The 8,101-nt window shown below is 38.2% G+C and overlaps 1 non-coding gene across 1 annotated transcript; it reads left to right on the top strand.

The window, feature by feature from the left end:
• The first annotated feature begins 5,420 nt into the window (after positions 1 to 5,420).
• On the top strand, positions 5,421 to 5,527 carry LOC138818096 (U6 spliceosomal RNA). Its single transcript, XR_011368976.1, has one exon. It is a non-coding gene; the product is annotated as a U6 spliceosomal RNA (small nuclear RNA).
• The last annotated feature ends 2,574 nt before the right edge of the window (positions 5,528 to 8,101 follow it).

Below are 8,101 nucleotides of genomic sequence, written 5' to 3' on the forward strand. Positions count from 1 at the left end.
TGGGAGGGAAGGGGGGAAGGAGAGATAGAAAGAGAAAGAGAAAGAGAGAGAGAGATCTGCTTAATGAAGATAGCATAAACATAGTGCCCAAATCTGAGAGAACAGGAAAATTATAGTCTTTTACTCACTTATGAACCACAGGTACAAAAATCTTAAGAGAATTAGCAAATGTACAGAAAAGCTAGTACATTTCACCACAATGAGAACCTGTATTCACTGCAGGTGAACTCTCATGTGAATTCATTCCAGGAATTCAAGGTTAGTTTAACACAAGGAACAATCTTTTCCTGTAACACAAAAAGGACTTAATTAGCTGCAAAAGAGTACTTTTTGTGTCCTCTCATTTCTTTTTCAGCTGTTATGTGAACATAAAGTTGTAGACCCACCATGAGGTGATCTTAAAAAGGAAGCCATGGTCTGAGGGCTGCAGAGCAAAAGGACAGGAAACTGGATCCCAGCCAGCACAAAGAGTCATCATAGCAGCCTGAGGCTTCTGACTTCTAAGTGAAAGACAAAAGCTATGATACTCAAACCACTGTCACACTTTCTAAAAATTAAGTTCCCAGAACCAAATACTAATTAATTGTGGTACCTGAAACAGATTACAATTGGTGGGGGATGTTAGGAAGGGCCACACTAAACATATAATATTTATATGTTCAGTGGGACTGGAAAAATGAATACAATCTTACCAGATAGAAAGAATTGGAAAGAAACAAGACATGTAGACACAATAATAGCAGTGTGGAAAGGTGCAGGGCGTGTAATAAACGCAGTGTTCAGAGAACAAGAGGAGTGCAGCAAGCATATTTCTTAAATATTCTGTTTAGGACTTAAGCTTGGTCTAGAAGTGGGGCTGAATTAAACTAGCAGAGAGGAGGGTCACTTTGAAGCTCTATTACATGCAAACCAGCACCTCTGGGGGAAGGCAGTGACCTTTTGCTGGGCCTGAGTGAGTAAACAGATATTAGCCAGGCAGGACGCAGCTCAATGAGGGCAGTGAGACCTTGACTCGCAGGAAGGTCATCGGCACAACTCTTTGCCTTCCCAGCTGAGAGTGTGCGTCAGACAAAGGTGACCACTCTGGTCTTTCTCCCTGGTGGTTCAACATAGAGTAGGCAGTCTAAGTCCACGGTACCAGCGGGGATGGGTTCCCCAACAAAGTCCCCAAGAAAGAAAAATCTCTGGACAAGAAGGAGGAAAAAGACTTTCATCTGTATATTTCAAAAATATCAAACACTTTTCTGAGAAGTCAGATTCTTTGACTCTCAATAGCACAATCTTCCTAAGATGGATATGGCATAATTATTGACAACATCCCTTTTCACTCTCCAAAGTTTACTGCTTTGGATAACAAATGTTGTGAACATCTGATTCACTTGGAACAGAGACTTTATAAAACAATAGTTACACCTTTGCTGGGGTTTTGGCTCATTTGGAGAATAATCAAATCCCAGTACTTCCCTTCCCTTCAAAGAAATGGGAGGATAAAATTGAAAATTTGGGAGGACACATTGTTTGATTCGAGTATTTTAGATAGAGACACTGGACAAGAAGGAAGAAAATGGTCCCACAGAAAAATAAAGGCAGCATTATTTGGCCAAAACTGAGGTCAAAGTTGTAATAACAGGCCAGACTGAGCTGAGCTCTGTGATTTTTGCAAGAAAACATAAGCTTGGACAGAAAGATGTGGCTGCCTTTGGCAATAAAAACAAAAACAAAAAAATTCAAAAAACAAAAACAGCCAGAGGCCTGACAGGCAGGAGAGGTGGCGTACAGTCACGACAGCTTTCTCTTCTGCATCTCCACAGTGACCAGAGGAAGGGCACCCACCTCTCCCTCAGTGCCAGCCAGAACCTGGGAATTGGAGAACACTCTTCGTGCATTCCTACCAACACTGACTAAAGCTCGGTGTATCTCAGTTTTCAGATGGAATAAATATTATAGCAGTCTTTTTCAGGTGAGTATATTAAATCTCAGCAGATAAGCTGATTTGCTGAAATACGAGGTTTTAAATGACAGAAGTGGCGCTTGAGTTCAGGATATTCCTGGTTAAAAAAAAAAAGTAGGTTGGCTAAAGAGAATTCAAATTTCCTAGGGTGGGAAGAATTGGGCTATTTAGCCATGAGATAAGAGAGACTTAGCTGTATAGGATAAGTTCTTTCAAGGCCCTCATGAGCCACCATATGAGAAAGCAGTAACCTGTGTAGGCTGGGCTCAGATTACAAAGCAAGGACTAATGAAGGGAAGGTTGCAGGAGGCTGAGGCTAACTCATCGTAAGGAACTATCGCTTCTTGGACATTTGCTGATCCCAGGTATTTTACATGTACATTCTCTTATGCTTTGAATCTGTCCCCCAAAAGCTCAAATGCTGAGAGTATGGGGTTGTAGTGGAAACTGTAAGAGGTGATACCTCTTGGAGGGTCAGTAGGCCATCGGGTTCCACCCTCATGAACTGATTATGCTGGTATCAGGAGATAAAATTAGTACCGAGTTCATTTAAATCAAGACTGCCCCACTTGCTTGAACCTTTCTGTACATAGCTTCTTCCCTTTCTGTTTGAATCTTGAGCCAAACAAAAACCTCTTTAAATACCAGCTTCAAGTATTTTGTTATAGCAGGGCATAATAGATTAGCACACATTCCTATTTAATTCTCACGCAGAGAGGGGGTAGTGGGGGGAAGAGGAACAGCTCCATGAAATAGATACTCTATTTTAAAAGTCTGAAACATAAGGTAAAGGCAGTATTATTATACTGATACTCATAATGGATATTAATTTTTAATTCTGGGCAAAGTAGAAGAAAATAATGGTTTGAGGTACTGGAAAGATTATAAAAAAAAATCAGCATAAGCTAGAGGAGATATAGCACCCTGATGGAAAGGAATCACAATGTATTAGATCCACAAGTACTCAGTTTTAACCTGAGAACAGCTCCTGGTTGTGGCTTGATGGAATGCTTGGACCTGCCTCAAGTCAGAGAGCTCAGATGATATGTTTGCCTCCCAGAATAGCTGGAAATCAAAGGGAAATAGAGAGTGAGACTCCCTCCCAGAAACCTATGGGGAAAGCAACAGCTAGAATTTTGAAGAGAAAAACAAAGTAATGTGCAGAGGGTCCCACAGCTGCCCATCAAAGAGGCAGAGTTCGAAGTGTGAATCCTGTTGAATGAAAAGCCTTAGGAAGACTCTCAAACTTTGTATTGAAACTCTAGGAAGGCCACATCCTAGAATTAAACAACATACTTCAAAGTTAAGGGACTTACCCAAAGACAAAAGGAACATTCAAAATAAACTTGCATGAACAAAGCCTAAAACTAAGCTGCTACAAGATCAAGAAGGTCCAATGACAATTTATCTATCTCCTAGAAGGAAACTCATATTCTTCAGAGTAAGATAACAATGCAGTTTTCTTGCATAATACTTTTTAAAACATTGCTAGAGACATGAAGACAGAGAGTCCAGGAAAAAAATCAGTTGGAAAAACAAGACAAAGCAATAAAAACCAAAGGGATCACCAGGTACCTGTGGTTCATGCCTATAATCCTAGCTATTCGGGAGGCTAAGATCTGAGAATCAAAGTTCTAAGCCAGCCCAAGTAGTTAAGTCTATGAAAAAACTGGAAGTGGAACTGTGGCTCAAGTGGTAGGGTGCTAGACTTGAGCAAAATAGCTCACAGACAGTATTCAGGCCAAAGTTCAAGCCACAGGACAAGTATTAAAAAAAAATAGCCCAGAGCGATCAATATAAATAGATACTGCAGTTTGTAGAAGAGAATTGCTAAGACCTGATAAATATGTCACCTCAATGTTTCCATGTTTAAGCCAGTTCCCGGTGAGATGGTATTAGAAGGTGGGCCTTTAAGAAGTGGTTAGCTCACATGGGCAGAGACTTCATGAGTGGGATCATGAAAGAGACTGGGACAGGTAGCTAGGCTCTCCCACCAAGGGAAGAGACAGAGAGGAGCATTGTCTATGAGGAAACAGACCCTTGAGAAACACTAACTCTTCTGGCACTGGGTCTTAGAGTTCCCAGCCTCCGGAAGTGTGAGAAAGGCATTTCAAATCTCTCCCAATTTAAGATAGTTTTATATAGCAGCTTGCAAAGACTAAGACAAGAAACTTTAAAATAGCTATGATAAATATAATATCAAATTTATAGGAAAAGATGCATTTAATGTATGAAGTGATTGGGGAATTTAAGAACATTAATACTATTTTTTTTAAAGAACTAAAAGGAAATTCTCTAGAATGGGAAAAATCAATATCTAAAATGAAAAATAATGCACTAGAAACTATTCTGGTAGATTGGAGAAAGAAGACAGGATCCATGAAGTAGAAGACAGGTCAACAAAACCCTCCCCATGGAAGCCCAGGAGAAGGTAGAAAACAAATAAGAGCATGCCAGTGATGGAGCAATAGCATCATGTCTGCACAGACAAGCAATAGGAGTTCCAAAAGGAGAACAGCAAACACATAGGTGAGTAAAGGGTGTTTGAACTGATACTGGTCAAATATTTTTTTCAATTATATTAAGTGAAGTAAGCCAGTCCCAAAGAAACATAGGTCCCATGGTTTCCCTTATTTGCAATAACTAGTATATGTCTGAGTCAAGCAGGAAAGGTCAGATAAGTTGATATTAGGGGAATGAACCCCAAGATAAGTATTCAAATGTTTTTTTTTCTTTCATGCAATTGTTTCTAACATATTTATAAGATGATTTCTATGTTGCTTTGTATGTCCCTCCTGCACGGTATAACCCCTGCTTTCACTGTATTTGATGTTGGTATAATTTGTGGAGGGGAAGGGCAAAAACAAATTGTTTAACTAGGGATACGGATGGACCCATTGCAACAATGAGATGTACAAGTCATTATGTTGAAAACCGAACTTTACAACTTTGGTGTGGGGGAAGGATGGGGGGGGGGGAGGTGGGGAGAGTATGGGAAGGGATGGGAAGGGAAACAAAGAGGAGGCAACAATGCTTGATAAGAAATGTTCCCATTATCTTGCCCATGTAATTGTAGCTCCTCTGTTCGGTATTCTCACAATAAAAAAATAAAAATAAAAATAAATAAATAATTCAAGAAGAAAAAAACAAAACCAATCTCACAGATCCAGAAATTCCAGCACAATTCCAACAAGATACATCCGAAGGGGGGGAAAATCCTATCTAGGCAAAGCAAAGTCAAACTTGTAAAAAACACAACATATAAAAAGGTATTAGAGATATTGCTCACCAGAAACCAACAGAGCCAGAAGACATCATTAAAATCCCAAGAGAAAATCCTATCAAGCTAAACTTTTCTACCAAGGGCAGACATCAGACCAAATGAAGATTAAAAACAAAGACATTTCCAGATAGATAAAAGGCAAGATGGTAAGTCACAAGGTGATGAAACTCTAAGGAATGCTGGCTGGTGTTCGCTTTGGCAGCACAACTACTAAAATTTAAACATTGCTGAGGAGATTAGCATGGCCCCTGCTCAAGCGTGACATGCAAATTCATAAAATGTTCCATATTTTTAGTCCAGAAGAGAGTGGGATAATATATTCAAAGTACTGAAAGAAGGAAAAAAAAACCTGTCGCCCTTCAGAAATGAAGGAGAGATAAAGACTTTCCAGATAAACATGAGCTGAGAGAGCTCATCAAGAGTTACCATAGGGAGTTCTTCACACTGAAATAAAAGCAGCCAATTAATAACAGAAGCATGTAGAAGTACAAAACTGACTAGTAAGCTTAAGTGCCTGATCAGATTCAGACTATGTTAATAATGTAATGATGACTTGCTAATCACATGTATCTTCAGTATGATTAAACTACAAAACTGTTAATAATAAAATAAATATGGCAAGGGATACAATATGTAAAAAGATGTACAAACATCAAGAGCAGGAAATGGGTAAGAGAGCAGAAGTTGACTTATCAGCTTAAAATACCTGTTCAAACTATGATTTATGTGGGCCTCATAGTCACCATAAAGTGAGAACCTACAATAGATTCACAAAAGATAGAGACCAAGAAAACAAGACATGTTAGTACAGAAAATCATCTACTCATAAAACAAGGCAGCAAGAAAGAAAAGAACGGAGGACCTATGAAACAGAAAAACAAGATAGCAGTATTAAAGCCTTTATTAAGTACCTTAAATGTAAATGGCTTAAATTCTTCACTAAAAAGACATAGAATAGCCAGGCATAGTGGCTCACACCTACTGTTGCAGCTATTCAGAGGGCAGAGGTATAAGGCCCTCCATTTCAAGGCCAGTCCTAGTAAAGTTAGTGATATCAAATCTCTAAAAGAAAAGCAGGGGAGAGGGGATAGAGTGGGGCAGGCTGGCTGTGTGGCTCAAGTGTTAGAATCCTTGAAGCCCTGTGCTTAATTTCTAGTATTAAGATAGATAGATAGATAGATAGATAGATAGACCGTCAGACAGATACTTAATGAATTAAAAATATAAGATTTAACATATGTGGCAATCAGTTTTCGATTACAGTGACAAATATCTGAAATAACCAGCTAACTTAGTAGGAGGAAATGTTAGTTTTGCTCAAGATCTCAGTGTTTTAGTCAGTGGTCACTTGGCCACATTTGCTTTTGGTTTATAGCAAGGAAGTACCTCATGACAATGGCATAAGCTGGAATAGACATGTTTACCTCAAGGTTTCATCTCACTGAGATGCAAAGAGAGGGACAAGTAGAGGCCAGAGTCCCAATATCTCTTTCCAGTCACCTGAACCAATGACCTAGCCTCCTCCCATAGGCCCTCCTCCTAAATATTCCACCAGTAGTGCCTCAGATAAGAATGAAACCTTCAACACATGGGCTTTGGAGAGACATCCCAGATCTAAACTCTCACAGCGGCCTACAGGACACCCAACTTACCTTCAAGGACACATATAGGTTGAAAGTGAAGGTATGCAGAAGACAGTCCAATGCCAAGGGAAAACAAAAGAAAGCAGGTACAGTTATTTTTACATCAGATAAAATAGACTTTAAGCCTCAAAACTATAAAAATCTAGAATCTAGAACTATTGTAAGTATATACACAGCTGGTACTGGAATCCTAATTATATAAAGCAAACACAAACATTAATTTAAAAATCTGAAAGTAGAACTAATACAACCGTAGCAGGAGACTTTGGTATCTCAATCTCAACAACAGACAGATCATGTAGACTGAAAACCAAACGTCAACTTCCACCTTATGCCAGATACAAAAATTTAATTGAGTGGAAGAATAGACCTAAATAAAAAGATAACTCTATAAGAGTACAATAAAAAAAACTAACCAATCAAGAGAAAATATCATAGTATTTTCATGGACAGTGAAATTTCTTAGACAAGATCCCATTGGATTTGAACTATACCTTCTAAATACAGCAGCAGACACATGGAGAACATTCCAGCATGCAGAACATTCCATCCATAGCCACAAAATGCCTGTCTTCTCAAGCAGGACAGTGCCCTGGATATATCATATAGCAGACTACAGAATAATATTCTCAAGTTTGAACAAATTCAAGAAAATTGAAATAACATCCATATGTTTTCAGATCTCAAGGGTGTGAAGCTAGAAATCAATAGTGGGAGGAATTTTGGAAAACTTATAAGTATGTGGATAAAAAACAAACTCCTGAACACCTAAGGGTCCAAAAAGAAATGTAAATGGAAATTTAAAAGTATCTTGAGACAAACCGAATTGGAAGAATAATATGCTAAAACTTATTGGCTTTAGTGAAAGAGGCTCAAAGAAGAAATTTTATAGCAACAAACATATTGGAAAGAAAAACGATAACAAATAACCTTGGAAAACTTGACATCTTGAGAAACTAGTCAAAGAATAAAGTAGTAGAAGAAAAAAAACAAAGCAGAAAAAAAAAGAAATGGAGACAAAAAAAGAAAAAGAAATCAATGAAACTAAAACTAAAATCAACAAATATTTACTTTGACTAAGAACAGAGAGAGAATATGTCAATAAATATAATAAGAAATGAAAGAATATAATACAATGACGATATCAGAGACACACAATATGTATGTCTGCGAAATACCACAGAAATACAAAGGAACATTGAGAATATAGTAAATAATCAGATG

Source organism: Dipodomys merriami, unplaced genomic scaffold (genome assembly GCF_024711535.1).
Source record: "Dipodomys merriami isolate MVZ:Mamm:240054 unplaced genomic scaffold, mDipMer1.0.p SCAF_71, whole genome shotgun sequence".
In the NCBI taxonomy this organism is placed as follows: Eukaryota; Metazoa; Chordata; class Mammalia; order Rodentia; family Heteromyidae; genus Dipodomys; species Dipodomys merriami.